The following is a 22,794-nucleotide window of genomic DNA, read 5'->3' as shown; positions in this document are numbered from 1 at the left end:
TCTCTCTCTCTCTCTCTCTCTCTCTCTCTCTGAACTTAAAATGAGAGAGAAATAGTGGAAGGTTAGCTAATAAATCTTGATAGATTATATAATAAAGAAAGTACTGAAATATTGGTCAATAGGTTTGGGAGACTAAAGGTTGTAGGATTCAAGTTACTGAAAGGATAGATAAGAAATAGAATACAGGTATACTATAACCATAAGGGCTTAGTGCCAATAGTGTACCTCCTGTGGTGTATTGAATGCATTGCTTAAAGGTCTCGCATGCCCTTGCTTTATATCCTTCTACTTATAGTCCCTTCCTGTATCCTTTCTACCCAGTTTCTTTTTAATCTCTCATATTTTACTATATAACGACTTACGATATAATAGCTATAGGGGTTTCTCCCAGTTGCAGTTAGGCACAGAATGGCCCCAACACTGGGTTTTACAATTCAATCATGAATATATTATGAACTAACAATGATTGACAAAGTCATAGAAAGTTTATGAAAGAAAGTAATTTACTTCAAGGACTGCTTTTCTGGTCCTATACAGCAGGGGGACACGTCTCTACAGGAGCTTTCCGTTCAGTTTACCGTATACATTCTTAGATATTTAGCATTTAACACCCCATATTGCACGTTTATTATCAAATCCACATTATCGAAGCACTTAGAAAACAAGGAAGTCTTAAATATCTTCTTGAAAGCCTTTATATCTTCAGTCTTTCAATGTCAAGTATGGGAACTTATTGTATAGTCTTGAAGCTACGGTATATACATTCTTAGGTATTTAGCATTTAACACCCCATATTGCACGTTTATTATCAAATCCACATTATCGAAGCACTTAGAAAACAAGGAAGTCTTAAATATCTTCTTGAAAGCCTTTATATCTTCAGTCTTTCAATGTCAAGTATGGGAACTTATTGTATAGTCTTGAAGCTACGGTATGTCGGGTAATGAAATTATAGAACATAAAGCATTCACAAGTAAAATTTCAGCTGAAATAAAGAACATGCCATGAAATATTAGTGAATTGAAGTAGAATTCAGCTCATTGAAACTTTGTTTGTAAATAACTAAAAAAATTATCTAGATGGTATGATGTTGGCCAATGGTAGAAGGCGATTTTAGCATGAAGCTGATCATGGAAGAACGTATGTAGTGAATTGCATGGTTGGATAAAAAGGTAATTTCCTAGGTGAATAAAACCTAAGTGTAAAGTGTTTCTTAGGTAAATGGAGGGAAAGGAGTGGGTAACCGTATGTTTATGTAGAAAAATGGGAATTTTTTTTAGATATTCAACCGAATGTATATAAATTATATGAGTCTTAATGGCCGCTTGATTATATAGAAGCCCCATTAGTTTCAGGTACTGTACTTTGTTATCTGACCCACTCTCTCTCTCTCTCTCTCTCTCTCTCTCTCTCTCTCTCTCTCTCTCTCTCTCTTTTTTTATTTTTGAGACTACATGAATATACCTTGAAGAATAACAGCTTGAATTTTAAAAGTATTTAGAGATTTTGTAAAAAGTTTCTAATAAGCTTAAAGTCTACAGAAGTTCTCTCTTAATTCAACCCAATGCTCACTAATTTCAGATCTCCCACTCCCCATCCTTTATCCTTCCTTATCCCAATTTGGAAATGTTTTAAAAAAATCACTCTCGCCTCATATGGCAGATGAGTCTCCCACTGGCCCCCTCCTCTTTGAGCATCAGCTTTTGCCATTTTATTCCTCACCATAAAATGGGTTAAAAGGTTCATTAGGTAGATCCTGATCTTAACTAGAGTAACCGCTTGTTCATTTAGACTGTTATTTCATTCACCATGTACAGAAGTGGTTCATTCTTTTACTGATGTCTTGAGAGCTGTAGCTCAATTTGTTGATTTGAATATATTGTATTTGTCAAAGGTCGACAGTCTCCTGGTAAACATGTTGGGTTTTAGTCTGCTTATCTATCCAGTTGTGTATGAGTAGGTTTTTTCCTGATAGCTAAAGTCTTGAAAAATAATTTTGTCATGCCTTTGTTAATTTGCTCAAAAGCCTCAAATATTTAAGCTGGAATAGTGTATAAGATTTTAGAATTTGACACAAATGATCTTGCAATATTAGATTCAAGTATTTCAGAATGTTTAAGAAAATTGCATTGTAGAAGGTTATAATGTCAAATGTACAGGTTTTGGTATATCATTCTGATTTTTAGCAAAGATGTATGCACTTGCGTCAATGACAAAAGATCAAATTTGTTGTGAATTGTGTAATGTAAGTAGTGAAAAATCTAATGTAAAAGGATTGTGATTCAATATACTCCAGACATGTTTATGATCTTTCTGAAGTTAATGTGTAATCAGTTGTAATTGCTATTTAATTTTTTTTTTATGAAGGTCTAATACAGTAGTTCAAGTATGATTGAAATATTAAATATATTGTAATTAACGTAAATGTTTCAAGGAATTTTGTAAGAAAGTCGTTCTCCAGTCTTGCATTTCAGAACTTTCTGTCATGGCGAGATAGCTGCGCTCTCTGAAAAGGTGCACAGCTCGGTTCATAAATTCCATTTTGTTTCTTGTCTCGTGTCGTTTGTGCCCACGACATAAAGGAGGGATAAACTACACTAGAATCTTTTAGACGATTTGTGTAATAAGTTTTCGAGTATCTTTTTGGGTAGAAAGCTGACCAGATGTAGGTTTAAAGAGGGTGAATAACTGATTTGGTATGACAAATACAGTAGGTATATAAGTTGTCAGGAAAGAATAAGGTCAGGTTCATAGGTTTTAGGTGTAAAGTTTACTGAATTTAAAGTTATAATAGTTTTTATTTTATTACATTAATTAAAGGAGGAAAATTTCTACTCCATAAAAGGGCTCTGTTTACACATCCTCATATTCTGTTTTAAAGGTGCATAGATTTCTAGCTATGTTTTATGGTTAATGTAATACTGATGTGCAGAAATATAAGTCTTTAAACTGTATCCTTCCTTGGGGAAATTCATTACGAGACCTATTAGGTATTTTACACAAGTTAAGCTCACAATATTTGGAATATCATATCAAAAACTTCACTCACTTTTCTCTATCTCTCTATCTTTAATCATGAAAGATCTGGGCAATGAATAAAAGTTCATTAGATTGTACACTTGATCAGTAGTGGAAGTAATTGTTTCTCAAAGACTTAAGTTCAATTTTGTGATGGTTGATATTTCACATGTTAAAGTTATACGTTTGGAAAATCTGAAGTACAGTACATATAAATCAGTCTATGCTCAAGCCTGAAGGCGAAAGAACCGTGTTTTGATCATTTTAAGTATATCTAAATTCGTACCTGACATTTTGTGTGTAGCTGTGTCAGCTTATTCTAATTTTCCATTTTAAATTCTTCAGTTTATTTTAAACTAGTGTGAACTTTGACTAGAATTGAATTGAGTAAAATACCATATGCCAAATATTGATAATTGTAGAAATATGACAAATTAATAGTAAGCTTTGCTCATTGTTTTGTAACGAATATCTTGTGTAAAAATAAGGTTGCAACCAACCATCATTGATATGTCCAACGTAACTATTGAAATTATGAATTAATAGTTTTCAATATTAAACTTACCCGATAATCATGTAGCTGTCAACTCCGTTGCCCGACAGAATTCTACGGAAGGGATACGCCAGCGATCGCTATACAAGAGGGGGGTGTACTCACAAGCGCCACCTGTGGCCAGGTACTGCAGTACTTCTTGTTGACACCACTTCAATTTTTCCTCTGTCGTGCTTCCGGCAAGACGTTCATGGATACGCTTATAATTTTGGAGTCTTGTTCACGGTTTTTGGTGAAGTATTGCTCTAAGATTTCAGCTTTCGCTATTCAGGAAGTTTTATTATTAGCTTAGCTAACTTTTGGAATTAATTTGATTAATTATGGTGACGAAGAGAGTATGAACTCTCTTTCACCTTTAAATGGCCGACCCTTCCCTTAGACGGAAGTGTTGGTGTCTAAGAGAGTATAGACTCTCTTTCTTAATTTTGCTTAACAAAAGTTATAGATTTATTTTATATCTCTCCGCCTTTTATAGGCCTCTTCGATTAACTTCCTTTTATTATAAACTTATTAAAATTAATTTTTATATTTGTTTATATTCGACCTTTCCTAATAGTAGGCGGTCTTTTCTTGGTACCGAAGTTAATTAACATTGAGCCCGTCATTTCGGTTTTACCTGTTAACATATTATGCTATTTTAATGTTTTTGAAAGAATTTCTTTGATAGTCTCGTACTGTTTTCAAAGTTGAACTAACGTTTTGTTTTGTCTCTGCAGTTGTTGACGTTCAGAACGTTCAACTTGCGCTCTATCGTTACGATAGAGAGAGAATTTTCACGGTGTCACGTTGCAGTAAGAGTAACCGTGTCTAGCGTTTTGTTCATTCTTTCTTAACTTAATGGTTTTAATTCTAATAAAGGAACTTTTCATTTTGGGAAATATTTCAGTTTTTTCCTTTAACAATAATATGTTTTAACGATATATATGATTGGGCTCTTCTCTCAGGTTCTAAGTCAAGAGAGAGAGAGAGAGAGAGAGATAGAGACGGAGGGAGAAAGAGGAGGATAAACGTTTCGTTCAAGCGAGTAACGTTGTTATCGTTTTTGCTCTTCTCCCTAGTCTCTTTAGGGGAAGAAGGTAAACGTTTCTAGAGTTTTTTCTTGTTCTCAAGCTTTATGCGGTGAGAGATTTTAAACGTAGTTTATTTGATCTAGTGTTTAGTCTCTTTCCAGCCACTGAATTATTTATCTTTCATTAGATTTTTCTGTTACATTGTAATTCTGTTTTCGCAATTACTAACTTTTGAGAAAGGATAGAATTGCGTGTTTCAGGTACAAACCACTTAAAGTTTCGAGTTCAGTGAAATAAGTGCAAACAGAAAATCAAAAGTGATAAGTGATTAGCGCAAAGTGTGTCAGTGTTGTGCGTGAGGGTACTTCTGTGCGTGCCAGTCGTCCTCCCAGTCCGGGACCTCTTGCAAGCTCCCAAGCCCAGGGGAGAAGCAATGTCGAAGGGCAAAAGGGTTCGGCAGGCCTTGATCGGCGCACAGAATTATCCTCGGTGGTTGCGGGCGTGTCTTACAGAGACCGTCACTCCCACCCGCAGACGATTGAGCCCTTATTTTGCTCGTCTGCAGAAGAAATTTCGGGGAGAAAACGCTGGTCTCAGGTCTCAAGACCTCTTAAACGTAAAGTCCAGACCTATGCCAGACGTACGAAGTTAGAGTTCAACAACCCGGATGCAGTCATTGGGTTAGCTCTGACTCTCCTCAGTCATCAGGTGACTGCACACCTCCTAAGAGAGGTAAGGCGATGCCTCAACAGACCTCATCTTCTATTAAGGCTTTGCCTCAACAGACCTTATCGTCTGTTGATCCCAAGACGACTTTGCTGCAGTCCATGCAGTCGCAGCTTGCGGTCTTAATGCGTGAGTTTCAGGCTGAGAAGGTTACACCTCCTCCTGCGAACGCTCCGCCTCTCCGCAGTCCAGTCTGCCAGGCGTACGAAGTTGAGGTTCCTCAGGCTACCTTACCGCGTTCTGAGTTGCCAGTTACCAGCGGTGTGCAGCAACCTCCGCCTCCTCCTGCGAGAGCTCCGCCTCACCGCAGTCCAGTCTGCCAGGCGTACGAAGTTGAGGTTCCTCAGGCTACCTTACCGCGTTCTGAGTTGCCAGTTACCAGCGGTGTGCAGCAACCTCCGCCTCCTCCTGCGAACGCTCCGCCTCTCCGCAGTCCAGTCTGCCAGGCGTACGAAGTTGAGGTTCCTCAGGCTACCTTACCGCGTTCTGAGTTGCCAGTTACCAGCGGTGTGCAGCAACCTCCGCCTCCTCCTGCGAGAGCTCCGCCTCACCGCAGTCCAGTCTGCCAGGCGTACGAAGTTGAGGTTCCTCAGGCTACCTTACCGCGTTCTGAGTTGCCAGTTACCAGCGGTGTGCAGCAACCTCCGCCTCCTCCTGCGAACGCTCCGCCTCTCCGCAGTCCAGTCTGCCAGGCGTACGAAGTTGAGGTTCCTCAGGCTACCTTACCGCGTTCTGAGTTGCCAGTTACCAGCGGTGTGCAGCAACCTCCGCCTCCTCCTGCGAGAGCTCCGCCTCACCGCAGTCCAGTCTGCCAGGCGTACGAAGTTGAGGTTCCTCAGGCTACCTTACCGCGTTCTGAGTTGCCAGTTACCAGCGTTGTGCAGCAACCTTAACCTTCCTTAAGGCAACCTCAGCAATGGGAGCAGGAGTCTTATGCCTTACTTCCTCCGCTTCCGCTTGCGGTTCCACCAGCGAGGCAACAATCTCTTGAGGTACGACAACCTCTTCCATCAATGAGGCAGCCACCTCAGCACTCGCTGCAGCGACCTAAACCCTCCTCAAGGCAAGAGTCTCAACTCCTTAGGCTAGCACCTCAGGAACCTGAACTCGCGAGACAAGAACTGCGTTCTGCGCAGCAGCTACCTCAACTCTCGCAGCTCACACCTCAGGAACCTTAACTCGTTCCTCAGGAACCTGCTACTGCGCATCCGCAACCCTTACAGCAAGCGCAACTCTTGAGGCAGCAACCTCATGCTATGAGTCAGCCACCTCAACGCATGCATCTGCCATTTTTTCCTCAACTTGAGCTTCTTCCCATTCAACTTGGGAATAACAAATGACAATAATAACACCTCATTACTTTCATAACTTGCATTTGTAATCATATACATGTATGCCTACACAAACATTATGATAATGGAGGTTATTTGTATTACTTATATAAAAATATATATGTATTCCTTGCAATATATTTTTAACAAATCGCAAAATATGGCAAAAATATCTTCTAAACAAAAATGAATCATGAGTTATGAATGTAAGGTAATATTATGTTGATATTAAACCCCATGCAAGCATGCATGAAGTAATGCAGTGTTGCCAACAGGGCGAGTTTCCCTTTCCTGAGGTGAAGTAGATTATAGTACATTTAGTGTAGCTTAATTCTACGATTATCATGCCGGCTATCAAATTCATCAACAAAACAGTCTAAATCAATTCCCTCGGCACGTGCACTTTCAATGGACGGTAATGCGATATTACTCACTCTAGCACTGGTCATGGAATTTCTGAGAAATGTTACACGCCATGCAACACGCTCTGCTTACCTTACAGCATGCTCTACATACAGCATGCTCTGCATACAGCATGCTCTGCATACAGCATGCTCTGCATACAACATGCTCTGCATACCTTACCGCATGCTTCTCAGTCACACATCTTTGGTTGTTGCCAACTCACTAGACTGTCAAGCAGTTTCATAACGTTGCCTTCTAGTCTGCTGCTTTTGCACCAGTGAAACCCTCACTGAGAGAACTTAGCTTTTCTCGGATATGGTCCCTGTAGATGAGAAAGTGCTTTTCTCCCTCCTTCTGATATTCCCTTGAGGACTCTGTCATTTGGAGAGGAGCCTTTAGCTGCGTAGCCTCCTATGGACTTTTATTTAAGCATAACATGCTCCCAGGGAAGGTAATGGTTCCACTTCAGTCGCTAACCCCGTCTGTTACCACACCTGCTCCCATAGACCTTGAGCTGTGTTGCAAGACATGCAGTCCAAGCTTAGTCCTTGTTAGAGGATTTTTTTGTTTACGGAGTCAGTGTGTCACTGGGAAGACGTTCAACAACCAGCAGAAGTGACTTGTTGTGACGCAGTGCGGCAACCTCAGCAACCCGATAAGGAGTTGTCTGTACGACCCAGACAGTCTAGACAGCTTCGGGTTGTCACTGTACTTCCTCGCTTCCCCATGGTTGACAGTTCACAGACTGTGCAGCAGTACCATGATCTTGTGTCCGGCTCCGTCAGACGACTGGCTTTTAAGAGCTCCCACAAGTCGTCGCTGTCTGGAGATTCTCAGATGGACTATGGATCTGACCAAGGAACTGGGCCTCCTGGTCAATTTTGAGGAGTCTCAGCTCGTCCCATCCCAGACCATTGTCTCCCTGGGTATGGATCTTCAGAGTCGAGCTTTTCGGGCTTTTCCGTCGGCCCCAAGGATCTTCCAAGCCCTAGAATGCATCCAGAGCATGCTGAGAAGGAACCGATGCTCAGTCAGGTAGTGGATGAGTCTAACAGGGACACTTTCATCGCTGGCCCTGTTCATCGTGTTAGGGAGACTCCACCTCCCCCCCTTCAGTATCATCTAGCTGCTCACTGGATAAAGGACATGACGCTAGAGACGGTCTCAGTTCCTGTTTCCGAAGAGAGGAGGTCTTCTCTCGCGTGGTGTAAGAACAGCTTTCTTCTCAAGGAAGTCTATCTTTGGCTGTTCAGAAACCCGACCGCCTTCTCCTCTCGGACGCATCAGACACGGGCTGGGGTGCGACTTTGGACGGACAGGAATGCTCGGGAACATGGAATCAGGAACAAAGGACACTTCACATCAATTGCAAGGAGTTGTTGGCGGTTCTTCTGGCCTTGATAAACTTCAAGTCCCTCCAGCTTAACAAAGTGGTGGAGGTGGACTCTGACAACACCACAGCCCTGGCTTACATCTTCAAGCAGGGAGGGACTCTTTCGTGAAGTTGTTCTAGATCGCAAGGGACCTCCTCATCTGGTCTAAAGATCGAAAGCTCACGCTGGTAACGAGGTTCATTCAGGGCGGTATGAATGTCATGGCAGACCACCTCAGCCGGAAGGGTCAGGTCATCCCCACAGAGTGGACCCTTCACAAGATTGTTTGCAGCAGACTTTGGGCCCTGTGGGGTCAGCCAACCATAGATCTGTTCGCTACCTCGATAACCTAGAGACTCCTGTTGTATTGTTCTCCGATTCCAGACCCAGCAGCAGTTCACGTGGATGCTTTTCTGCTGGATTGGTTCCATCTCGACCTGTATGCATTCCCACCGTTCAAGATTGTCAACAGGGTACTTCAGAAGTTCTCCTCTCGCAAAGGGACACGGCTGACGTTGGTTGGCTCCGCTCTGGCCCGCGAGAGAATGGTTCTTAGAGGTACTGCAATGGCTGGTCGACATTCCCAGGACTCTTCCTCTAGGAGTGAACCTTCTACGTCTACCTCACGTAAAGAAGGTACACCCAAACCTCCACGCTCTTCGTCTGACTGCCTTCAGACTTTCGAAAGACTCTCAAGAGCTAGGGGCTTTTCGAAGGAGGCAGCCAGAGCGATTGCCAAAGCAAGGAGAACATCCACTCTCAGAATCTATCAGTCTCAAGGGGAAGTCTTCCGTAGCTGGTACAAGACCAATGCAGTTTCCTCAACCAGTACCACTGTAACCCAGATTGCTGACTTCCTGTTATATCTAAGGAAAGTAAGATCCTTTTCAGCTCCTACGATCAAGGGTTACAGAAGTATGTTGGCAGCGGTTTTCCGCCACAGAGGCTTGGATCTTTCCACCAACAAAGATCTACAGGACCTCCCTAGGTCTTTTGAGACCTCAAAGGAACGTCGGTTGTCCACTCCAGGCTGGAATCTAGACGTGGTCCTAAGGTTCCTTATGTCATCAAGATTTGAACCTCTCCAATCAGCCTCTTTTTAGGACCTCACATTAAAAACTCTTTTCCTCGTGTGCTTGACAACAGCTAAAAGAGTAAGTGAGATCCACACCTTCAGCAGGATCATTGTTTTCACATCTGAAACGGCTACATGTTCCTTGCAGCTCGGTCTTTGCTAAACGAGCTTCCTTCACGTCCTTGGCCTAAGTCGTTCGAGATCCCAAGCCTGTCCAACTTGGTGGGGAATGAACTGGAGAGAGTACTTTGCCCAGTTAGAGCTCTTAGGTACTATCTAAAAAGGTCTTAACCTTTACGAGGACAATCAGAAGCCTTATGGTGTGCTATCAAGAAACCTTCTTTTCCAAGTTCTAAGAACTCAGTTTCTTACTATTCAGGCTTCTGATTAGAGAAGCACATTCTCATCTGAAGGAAGAAGACCTTGCTTTGCTGAAGGTAAGGACACATGAAGTGAGAGCTGTGGCTACTTCAGTGGCCTTCAAACAGAGCCATTCTCTGCAGAGTGTTATGGATGCAACCTATTGGAGAAGCAAGTCAGTGTTCGCATCATTCTATCTCAAAGATGTCCAGTCTCTTTACGAGTACTGCTACACCCTGGGACCATTCGTAGCAACGAATGCAGTAGTAGGCGAGGGCTCAGCCACTACATTCCCATAATCCCATAACCTTTTAACCTTTCTCTTGAATACTTTTTATGGGTTGTACGGTCGGCTAAGAAGCCTTCCACATCCTTGTTGATTTGGCGGGTGGTCAATTCTTTCTTGAGAAGCGCCGAGGTTAAAGGTTGTGATGAGGTCCTTTAGTATGGGTTGCAGCCCTTGATACTTCAGCACCTTAGAGTTGTTCAGCCTCCTAAGAGGAACGCTGCGCTCAGTAAGGAAGACGAACTTATTTAAGGCAGAGTAATGGCTCAAGTCGACTTCCTTACCAGGTACTTGTAATTTCATTGTTATTTTGAATAACTGATAATATGAAATACGGGATACTTAGCTTCTTGATATACATGTACACTGGTTTTCACCCACCTCCCTGGGTGTGAATCAGCTACATGATTATCGGGTAAGTTTAATATTGAAAAATGTTATTTTCATTAGTAAAATAAATTTTTGAATATACTTACCCGATAATCATGATTTAATTGACCCACCCTTCCTCCCCATAGAACCAGTGGACCGAGGAAAAATTGAAGTGGTGTCAACAAGAAGTACTGCAGTACCTGGCCACAGGTGGCGCTTGTGAGTACACCCCCCTCTTGTATAGCGATCGCTGGCGTATCCCTTCCGTAGAATTCTGTCGGGCAACGGAGTTGACAGCTACATGATTATCGGGTAAGTATATTCAAAAATTTATTTTACTAATGAAAATAACATTTTTCGAATTGAAAGAAAATACACTTTAAAATGTTGCAGTAGAGTATTAACAGTAATGTGTTTTTATGTCTCTTTAAAGTTTTAATTACTGGCATAGTAAGTAATTATTTCTGTCTCCACATCTTTGAGCTTAGTATGCCCTTAAGGGATCACCAGAACTTACTTTGGCCAGAGTATATTGAGTAAGAGATATAAACTTATAAGATTAGCCTAGAAATTATTAAGTTACAAAACGAATAAATATGAAATGTGAGCAATTGGATGCTGCCAGGACCCACCGAGAGTAGGTCCTGGATACTGTGAAACCAAGCTACCTTAGTGTTATTAATCTCTCTCTCTCTCTCTCTCTCTCTCTCTCTCTCTCTCTCTCTCTCTCTCTCTCTCTCTCTCTCTCTCTCTCTCTCTCTCTCTTTTCACAGCATTCCTTCAGTCCCTTCTGTACCTGCAGTCTCTTTAGACCCTTCAACTTTACCTCCTCGTTTCCTGTCTCCACTCTTCCTTCCATCTTGCCTCCCAAGCTCTTACAACTTTTACTTCAAAGTATATCTCAAAGGTCCCCCCGACTCCCTGTTGTACTTGGGTATTGAAGGGCCTCACAGACCCCAGCATTGGGCTATATTCTTATGTATAATCTAGGAACGCTAATCGCTTGAATCCCTCTCTATTTCTTTTTTTTTTTAATAACGAGTTCATTTGTTTTTAAAGCCACTTTTAGTCTCTAAGATGGATGTTCCTTGCACATCAGTATTATAAAAATATTAATGGATAATAACTTTAGATATTTGATATCAGTGTTTAATTTGTAATGAGAGTTTGCAAATATTGAATGTTAGGACTCAGTGCTATGAAAGTATAATGAAATCCACTGCAGGAAATGAGGGAATGCTGATCTAGTATTGGGTGATTGATTTGAGATTCCTCAGGAGAAATTAGATCAAAAGTTCATTTTCAGTAGTGGACGAGGGAAGTAAGTTTTTATGTCGGTGTTTCCTTTAAGAAGTGAGACTGAATAGATGTCAAATGCAGTTTTTTAAATGGGTACAACTTAGGTTTGCAGGTTTCCATGTAAAATGAGGGTGGTTTTTTAATTGTAATTTATATAGCGTTGCTTCTGAAGAAATTTTATTTAATTATGTGAACAGGAGATAAATTTCCTCTGCCCATTTAGGAAGTAGAACAGCTAGTCAGTCAGCTCATTAGCGAGATTCAAACTCAAATTTCAGTAAGTAGAGTATATGAAATATTTGCTCTTAAGTTTTTGAAATAGCTGTAGTTAGAATTTTGAAAATGAGAGTAAAAAAAATCACTTAAATTTTTGAAATACCCCGAGTTTTAGAATCATGAAAATGTATTAAGAATAAAAAAATAGCTTAAAGTTTTCAGTATGATCATAAATAATACATATTTTCTAACAGCTATATTTTTAACATAAAAGTTGTAATTATAAGAATCGAGATAAAGAAATTTTTAAAGAGTATTTCTTCTTGAATTTGGAGTTTTGAGTTATCTCGTGATTTGTTGAATATCTTGGGAGGAAAATTTCTTCATAAAGTCACCAGAAATATGATATGTCTTTTTTGTACATAGAAATTTGAGTTTGATGCCTCGCTCTTTATTAGTTTATCAGTATAAGAAAAAATAACTTGTACAGAAGTTATAATTGCTGGTCCTGTGTTTCTCTATTACGAAAACTTTTGTGGCTTTTTATTCTGAATTAAGAACCCTGTAATGTAATTGTTATGATCAATGTCATTATGACGGGGAACTAATGGGTACTTGTAATAATTAAGTCTTTAATTATCTAAAGATAAATTTACTTTTGTTGGTAATTTTTTAACTATATTGAAAAGTATTTATGAGCTCGGAGACATTTGTGTCCTGAATAATTCTAGGATTATATTTGCCATTTAGTATCTGTTCAAATTTTGCCAATTTACAGTGGAGACAAGATTATTCTAGATCATTGTATCCCGTGAACATGATCTCCGTCTGTCTTTTGTGTCTGAGCTCATTCCCGCAAATCTAAAATGGGATTATTAAACTTAATTTTAGTCTTTTGAGGATAAAAATCAAGAAAGTATCGAAACATTATAATTAATAACTTAGCTTGACCATAACTATTTCAAACTTAACTTTTCCTTGTATGTCGAGTTACACAGGACCTGCTTAAAATGCCCCAAAAAGAATCCTTTGACTATGGGCAGAGGATAGCTTAGGGAATAGAGCTTTAGGATATTATGGTAAGAGATTATGAGCAGAGGATAGTTTAGCAAGATATATTGTATTAATGGGTTGTGAGCCGAGAGAATACTATGGGAAAAAGATGAGGATGTATGAAGCTGAGGTTGAATTCATTTCATATATCTAGGAATATATTTTGGGTTAGGGTTGTAGGCCTGTTTGTTATTAGGTATTATGTTAACATTGAAATAAAACTCAATCTACCCAAAATTATCTAAATGCCTATAAAAAAGGACATTTCCATAAGATTATTTTTGTTCAATCATGAATTTAAAAATTCTATATTTCGTTTAGAATTGTGTCATTAGCTTCATGGAATGTTTTAAGTTAAACCCTTTTTTCCAATGTTGCCTTTTCAAGGGTTAGTATTTGAAAACTCTATTACACAACTAAAGTGATTTAGGTGTCCACGTGTAAGGTGAATGCGTACTTCGGTCCGATCTGACTGTCTGCTGGGAGGAGTAGCAAGGATGGTCAGGGCAGTAGCCTTGCACGTCTCTTCTCTTTTACCTGACTCAATCATGTGCATTAAATGGGGCGAGACAGGGAGGCAACTTGGCATTTGTGAATCTTGTCTGCTTTTGAGTGAGCTTCAGGTGTCTGTAGTAATGGATCGTTCTGAAATTGCACAAAGGCCTGAAAATGACACTCTTACTTCATTTGGTGTTATAACTAGTTTTCCTTTCTAGATATGTTCATGAATTTGTCTTAATGTCTAATTTCACGTTTCATTAAACAATTAACATAACTTTATAACCGATATAATCTGCCTTATAGTAATGTTAATGATAATATAAATGTTTTACCATTAAACTTCAGGAGATCTCAGACTATTCCTGAAGTCTTTAAATCACAATCCTGATATCATTGTATGTAAAATTATTAATAAAATATTGAAAAAAAAGAAGGAAAAGGAAAGCATTCAAGGGCCTAGTAACATTGCTTCCTCAGAAGAGAACTTTGCATTCAGTTTCTGGTTACTAGGTGGGACAGGGGATGGCCTTGGTGGGCTTTCCTTTTCCTCCTTTTTTTTTATTAATTTTATCTCAGAGAAAGCACTACTTGATTACACCATCATGAAATATGTAACCTCAAATGCTGAGCTTCAAACGCACATGCAGTTCATAAAAAACGGACTGTCCAGATAAACAAAGAAAACGGGATAGTTTGTCATTCTCTGTGCCATGTTGGATAAAGAGCGACTCACCTAGGAGCCATTCTTGGTCGAATCATGAGCTTAATGCATGACAAACATTAAGTTTTCTTTGAACATAAAGCGTTTAAAGCTTCCTGAAAATGGGGTTTCATGAATTTGATATCGATATGTCATTGACTTGAGTGTATGTATTTTAATTGTATAACTAAAGTGATTATACCGAAACCTGTCTTATGTTTGACATTCAATCTTCTGCAATAAAAGTCTTTTAACAAATTTCTAAGTTTTTCTTTGGCCATATTGTTAATTGGAAGCTTCAAGTCCATATCTATGTGCACTTTAGTACCTTAATAGCTTTGAATTTCATGACAAAGAGGTTTTTGAGGACTTTAATGAAACTAATAAAACCATTATCATGACTTTAGCTGTCAATAGAAAACCTACTTAAAAAACAGCTGGATCAGGAAGTGGACTTTGGTCTAAAATGAATTACCGAGATAGAGTTCGGCCATCTTGGCTTTTTACTTATATTCATAAATCACTGGTACTACTGCTCTCATTCCGTCAGTGGAGGTGAACGAACTCTGTATTTGGGAGATCAATAACAGTCCAAAATGGACAAGTGGCTAGTTAAGAGAGAGGATTATTTCATGAGCCTTTTGGCCCATTTTTGTGGGGGAATAAGGCATTTTCTGGTGTTTGAAGGGGCAGGGGGCCGCTTAGGGAGAATACTCTGTCATATGAGGTTTAATATAGGGAGAATACCCAATTGAGTTCCATTTTCTGTTGAGGTGTCTGTTTAGTTTTCTTTTTCATTTCAGGTTTGCTTTGATTATATGATGGATGACTAAAATAAACAAATATGAAACTTTTACATGTATTTTATTCCAGAATTTTTAAGATTTTACAATGTTTGAATAAGAAATGATGTGCTAAATCAAACAGCATAAATGAATACAAAATATTTCAAGATTATAGAACGATTATTTCAGATATATTGTTAAATAATTGGCGCTACTTGGTAAGATCTATTGCATAAGAAATATTGGTATGGACGAAAATACTTGAAGATGAAAGAGCAAAGGTCCTGAATGATAATTTACAGCAAGAAATGGACATCCAAGGGCTAATTGTATCAATATATAAGTAAAGATAGATGGCCCTTATTTGATATATGCAATTATACCATCTTTTTTTTTTTTCCAATAAATTATCATTCAGGATCCTTGCTCTTATATCTTCAAGATTTTCGTCCATACCAATATTTCTAATGTAATAGATCTCACCAAGTAGCGCCAATTATTTATAACAAGATATCTGAAATAATCATTCCAACCAATGTACAGTTATAAATCATACTAGTTGCTTCTGTCTCAAGCCTAAATAATTGATATATGTCTATAATAAAATCGTAAATAATAACACATGAAATACTCATTTATAAAAAGATGCTGGTTTTAAGCATTTGATATCTGGTTTGCTACCTTAATGTGAAAAAAAAAATCAATATAGCCACTTTTGATGTTTGAAAGATACATACATTTCTTTTACAATTTAAATTTAAACTGAAAACGCTACACGCTGGGGCTAATCTATCAATGTTATTTCACAAGGGCTAATCTTGAAACTACACCTTTAAAAGTGTTCTCACAGGCATTCGTCACAGTATTTAATGAAATAACTAATTTTTCTTTGAGCTTCCCTATAATTAAATATTCCTACTCTTTTAATAAATAATTGATCACAAAATGATAGATTTCTTACCCCTGAAGCACAGCCTCAGGTGCAATTCCTCCCTCCCTAAGTCCCATTATGTTTGCCTATCAAGAACCAAATGTATCGAGAGCTTCCTCTCCGCAAAATATTAATCTACCTTTCAATAGGCTAACTACTCCCCTAAGCTTTCAAGAACAATATTGAAGTTTTACATTAGAACCTTTTTGAAACATATTCCTTGCACATAGATTTAAAACTACTTTACTGACGCGATCCTTCTCTTAAAACTATCATTGGAAAACTAATCCTTCCTAGGAACTATCAAATTACTATTCCTTTCACAGGACTTTTTTTTTTATATATATAAAATCAAGTTGTAAAAAGGTTCTAGCTACAACTATTTTTGACTATAGAGGCGCTATTCTAGAGTACAAGACAGTTAATTACACAATTTTCATACAGAATATGCAAAGCTTAAAACCAGCAGACAACATATTTTATCTTTTTAGTACAAATTATGTCATTTTAATGTATCGAGGCATAAAGGCCCTTTCACAAGATTGAAGAGAACGACAAGAATCTGCTACAAGTATTTAGAATATATATGACCAGATTTACTGAAATCTTTAAATTACAAAGAATCCATATACTGTACTTTATAATTACTAAGACATATTTAATACAGTTTTGAAAACAGATTTAATAACAAGATGGGAGAGAAAGCTCCCAAAAATCAGAACTTTAGAAACAATTTTCTTATCATGAATATAACCTTGATTCAAAAATGGATGGATATATATATATATGAGAGAGAGAGAGAGAGAGAGAGAGAGAGAGAGAGAGAGAGAGAGAGAGAGAGAGAGAGAGAGATTATTTATTAGGCTTTTGATGCCTAACAACAAAAAGACGTTTAAGACAGTGACTTCCTTCCCTTGGACATCCCCACCACTTTAACAATAAATGTACTGGATGATGTTGCTTTTCTGGAAGCAATCACCAAAATTGCCAAAAAGTTGCTTTTCTGGAAGCAATCACCAAAATTGCCAAAAATACTCCTTTGGGTTTGTTCTAATAAAACCGTTACCTAGGCTACCTAAAATTTGAAGATAGCTATTTTTCAATATAGATATCATTGGATATACAGAAATGTTGTATTTTGCAATGAAATCACAAAGACTTGTGCCAAATCATACGTTTTTCACCTGGTTGGGACTAGAGATTTACTTGCCTCCTTGTACAAACAGAACTTATGTCAACATACAACTAGGACACACTGGATGGTACCGCTGGCGTGAAGCTTAAAATTGTGACCAGTATCAACTGAATAACTATCTAGTGTATTTAAATTGTTACTTAAGTATTTCAAATGCTATGTAATAAGCCCTGCATCCGTTCTCTATTGTATATCATATGTATCTCAACAGTGATGTTTAGTTAGACAGCCACACTTCAATTGACATATGTCACAGCATGAGAGGCTAGCCAAAGGTAACACGGCTTTACATTACTTGTAGTTACCTGGATGGTGTGCAGATCTTCTAAGACTTGAATGATACTGAATTAATGATTGGGCTAAGTGTGGTTCATATATTTCTACTTCAATGACATCCATTTAGAACTCTCAGGTGACTTTTTTTTTTTTTTTTTTTAAAGAGGAATCCCTCAGAAATATTTGCGGCAATTTTGGTGTTAGTGTCCGGAAATAAAAGATTGCTATAGTGATCGGCTCCACCATGTTTCTTGGTATATTGATTAGTTTCTGGCTCAATAAGTAAGCCTATTTAATAAATAAAAAAGCAAAAAATTTGCCTAAATGGTTCTCATTTTGTCTAACTAAAATATTTGAGACATTCTCATACTGGGGCTTTATATGAAATTTTCAGTCGAGCCGAATATTTGTCATTGTTACAATAAAGGAAGGAAACAGGGTGGTAATTTTGATACATAAAAGCCAAAATACTCAATAATTATTTTTTCGTTTGTGTGTGTTCTCTAGCATATTTATGATTCCAATACTTATACACCAGTTGACTGCTAAAATATGATAAGTTTTCCTTACCCTATCCTCTAAAAATTGACTAGACAGTACTGGCAAGATATGGCTAATTGGAAAGCCAGACTTTTCTTGTCCAATAGATACTATTTCAAACTAATCTATTTACTCCTTTAACATAGCTTCCCTATAATTAATCATTCCTCATATTCTTCTAAATAATTGATCCAGACTGAGATTTCCTACCTCTGAAGCACTACCTTAAGTGCAATTCCTCCCTCCTTAAGTCCCTTTAAGTTTACCTTATAACAACCAGATGTGTATGAAAAATCCTCTTTACAATATATGGACCTTAACCCTTTTATCAGGAGGAACTACTCCTTTAAGCCTTTCATGAATAATATTGAAGTTTTGTTAAATAAAATAAGTAGAGAGACATTGGAAGTCTTTAAGCTTGAAAATAGCAGGAAAAACTGAAAAAAGAAGAACACTCCAGAATAACTGTGAAGATAATTGGCATAACAATTATTGTAGATATACTGTGATTGAGATTTCATATAATGATAACAAGAAAGATGACCCAACTCCTTATTACTAATTGAAGAGTTGATTCTCATGTCTGCTACAGCTTTATAGGCCTGTTTCAATTGGTACTTTCCGTTGTAGACTTGGGTCCTTCTATGCCACAGATGTTCATTTCTGTTCCTGTCTTTCTTCCAATCATTGCTTCTTACTAACAGGAACTGGCCAACTGCTGAAAATAGATACTTAGGTTAGTAGAAAGATCGTCATTTTGATGTTTTTATTTAAATATGGTATGTCGAAATATATTCTACCTTAACTCCAACCTGTGTGACATATGATACAAGCAAACCTTTTAAACTTTTCTATATATAAAACATAGAATTTTTTCATACAAAGCCAGTCAAATAAAACCAACATTCATTGTAAAAAAAAAAAAAAAAATCTTTAGATGTCTCCTATATCCACCAATACTATCTAACTACCTTCTTTAGCCTCATGGGTTTATATGCAAAATTCCTCAAAATGAGTCTAAGAAAAAAAAAAGGGAAATAAGTGTACTGTACTTGAGTTTCAGTGGCAGTATCGCTAAGAAAATGTTCTATCCACAATCTAAGTGGAAGGTTTAACAATGTAGTGTCATATTTTGTCTTTATATGGCTGATGGATACAGGAGACCTCTTAGGAACATCATAATAGAGGAGCTCGTGAGTCAGGAAATTCTATGGGTTGCTTTATAGAGTGGAAAACATCATGGAATAAAACAAGAGTTTTTACAGAAGTATGAGTATTGACTGGCAGCTCCTCCAAGATTCATGCATCTAATAACTTAGCAGATCCCATCTCTTGAACTTGAATGAAGGATGAGTTAAGAGGAGGTGGGAGATACTGACTCTACTACATTTCTATCTGAAGATAACTTGCCAAGAATAAGTCATATGGGGTAAAAACATTTATACAAAGCATTCCCACAAATGAAATTCAGCAAATGAAGACTTAAATATGAAAGTACTTAAATTTCTTCAGACGTAAATTCTAAAACAATACTTTAACATGGTACATAGCCTGACAAGACCAAACTGATGCAGTATTCTGGAACCTTACTTTCTTTCTAATCAGTATACGAAATAGCATGGCATTATGAAATGGTGATGAATGGCTCTCGCTTCACATAGCAGATTGTCCGTATTGTGTAATGCTGTGCAATGGTTGCGAATGTACAATCTTCAACAGACTAGCAGATGGCTGATTCTTTGCCAAAAGGATATTTTCATAATAAAATAAATTTTTGAATATAGCCTACTTACCCGCTGGTTATATAAGAGCTGAAGTCTCCTGACGCCGTGGCAGAAATTCAAAATCTCGCACTATCGTAGATATGGCAGGTGTACAACAGCGCCCTAGCGGTACCACAGGTGGAACTACACCCAGCCACTCAGTTCTTCCAAGCCTTATAGCAATACCATAGGTGGTCTCTAGAGGGGAGGAGGGCGGGAGAGCTGTTACCTACTCAAATGAAGCTTCTGGAGGAGGGCTGAACAAGTCATCTTCCGGCGAATGTCTAAAACGCTAAATCATAATAGCAAGTAAAAATCTAAATCATAATAACGAGTAAAATTAAAGAGGCCACTGCAAACAATTTTGTCTAAAAGTTGAAGTCTAGAAAAAGTATCCTTCCCGTAATAGAGGAACAATGGTAGGCTACAACCTTGCCTTTACAGAGCCATTCATAGAGTGGGGACAAAGTGCAAGATAAGATACTTAGTATAGGCCAACATCATAACCCAGTGACTTTACTAAACTGTTTCTTATCCCTACTAAAGCAACATTAATTCCAACTAAAGCAATATTAATTCCACATTGCAGGGAAGCAAAAACTTGACAGAAATATATCACCTGCATACTATTGTCCTAGGTTCTTTTTATAAATAACGTAACAAACTGCAATGTAGTTTGCAAGACTATCGAAACTAATTCATGGAATAATCCGGAATAGTAAAAAAAAAATTATTGTACTGTATCATATAAAAATCAGGACGTAAAGTACTTTATTCAAGATAATGTAATGTATATATTACATATCTTTATACTACACTGCTAAATCATTCTCATACTAAAGAGATTCATTAAAAAGAAAGAGAAAGGCATTATTCAATACGACGCACATAATGCATTTCATAGAATCTTTACTCTATACCATTAAAAACCAGGTTAGATGAACAGATTTAAAACACCGTATTTTATTGAAACTCTATTAACTATATTTTAACTGAAGTAGATCATTAAATCACCAGTGATTTATTCCAAAAATACTGGTATAAAAAGTGGTTAACTGTTAAACAAGCACGCCGAACATGAACAAGTATTTGAAAACTATTACTGTAGAATTTATTCAATATAACCACATAAACAGGAATTAATCAGTAATCTTGCAAAGAGTCATTCTCAAAATTATGGTACTTTCATTAAGTCTACCAAAATAGCTCCATAATCTCATATTCCTTTCAGGTATAGCAATCATTTCATTAAAAGTTCCTCATTAAATAAACTTCCTGGTTCTCAAAACTCATTAAAAGATTTTCAAAGACAACATTTTCTCATTAGCCATAAATCAAAATTCCCAGCTCTTCCTGGATATCATCTTTCACACAAACTATCTATTCAATACTTTTTTCCTGATGGCCAAAGCTCATTGATTCGTAGGATTTTCTCCCCGAAGATCACTCTGGTCAATTATAGACGTCTGTCATCGTCTCTGATTTCCTCTTGATCTCAGCGGCAGCTTCTTTGATCACCTAAGTTTTGACTTGGGGATGGAAATTCGAGTATTAACATAGAGGGAGCATTTGCAGTAGGAGAAGCAATTATTTGTTTTTTTCGTTCTCTACTTAAATGTTCCGTTGCAGTGTCGAAATATGAGAGACGTATGGACTCAAAATCTTGAAATGACACGCACACACATAATCATGTATGTGTATGTGTGTGTGCGTATGTATGTATGTGTATATATATATATATATATGTGTGTATATATATATATATGCAACGGAACGCGCACGTAGACGCATCTATATATAATATATATATATATATATATATATATATATATACTGTATATATATATATATATATATACTGTATATATATATATATATATATACTGTATATATATATATATATATACTGTATATATATATATATATATATACTGTATATATATACATATATACATATATATATATGTATATATATATATATATATATATAAACCTGAGAATATGAAAATTCCTTGATTTCTTACAAATCCTTGCATGCAATCCAACTATCTCTTCTCTCAGAGGAACAGTTATATCACCATCTCTTGTAACAAAGGACTATGTGAAAGAGCTATATTCTACAGAAACACAAGATTTGAATTTTCATAGGTACTCCGGATTCCCAACAAGAACAGGATCAGAATTTTCTTTGTTTAATCTATATGTTTTTTTCTAGGAAATTCTTCCATATACAGTAAGGCAGTTCACTTTGATTCAGGTGTTGATCAAGTGAAGTTTGGAATCCAGCTGGACGCAAACTCTATTAGAAGCCTTTTAACATTATCTATAGATGGGATATTTCCACACGAGTCAAGATAACCGATCATCTGAGATAAGTGTCATTTTTATAAAGATATGGTCTGTGATAATCACAAATAAATGATAAGTTTAAACCACAGGAACGGTCATTTCAACATAGCCACTTACTGTAAGTCTACGGATAGTGTTGATAGAACATATAGGAAATGTTTATAAATTTGTTGGATTGGGTCCTTAGATCAAGCCAGCCTTATGCCACCACGACCCCTTGCTCCAGGGGTATGGTGATAAGATTTTGTCTGATGAACAGGATTACATACGTCCTTTTATAGTTTATATATATTAAAATATCTGTTTTACTGTTGGTAATGCTTTTAAAATATTTCATTTTAAGTTTTCATTACTTCTTATATCGTTTAATTATTTCCTTATTTCCTTTCCTCGCCGAGCTATTTTTCCCTGTTGGAGCCTTAGTCTTATAGCATCTTGCTTTTCCAACTAGGGTTGTAGCTTAGCTAGTAATAATAATAACAATAAATTGTCTCGTGCGAATTTCTAAACTCTTACCAAGTAACCTAAAACAAAATATCTAATATTAAGGCATTTTCTTATTATTTCAAATGACTATCCAGTTCGACACTGGACAAGGCAATAAAAATATGCACAAAAACAATAGTTCGCTTATCTTTTGTAAATAGGACCAGAGTTGCGGCAGTCAGATAAACGGG

General features: G+C 37.4%; 1 protein-coding gene and 1 long non-coding RNA gene across 2 annotated transcripts in view; one reads left to right on the top strand and one right to left on the bottom strand.

Moving 5' to 3' along the window:
• LOC137632440 (zinc finger protein 845-like) overlaps positions 1 to 22,794 on the top strand; it is a 399,727-nt gene that overhangs the window by 127,882 nt on the left and 249,051 nt on the right. The window lies entirely within an intron of this gene.
• The window catches only part of LOC137632683 (uncharacterized), a 67,166-nt gene continuing 59,497 nt past the window's right edge, over positions 15,126 to 22,794 (bottom strand). The window contains exons 2-3 of the long non-coding RNA XR_011042083.1: positions 19,799 to 19,966; positions 15,126 to 18,723 (exon numbers count right to left, since the gene is read on the bottom strand). This is a non-coding gene — a long non-coding RNA (uncharacterized lncRNA). The remainder of the gene's footprint in view (positions 18,724 to 19,798; positions 19,967 to 22,794) is intronic.

This window comes from Palaemon carinicauda, chromosome 41 (genome assembly GCF_036898095.1).
Source record: "Palaemon carinicauda isolate YSFRI2023 chromosome 41, ASM3689809v2, whole genome shotgun sequence".
Lineage (NCBI taxonomy): Eukaryota > Metazoa > Arthropoda > Malacostraca > Decapoda > Palaemonidae > Palaemon > Palaemon carinicauda.
Note: the sequence above shows the minus strand (reverse complement) of the source record. Positions and strands in the feature narration are given on the sequence as shown.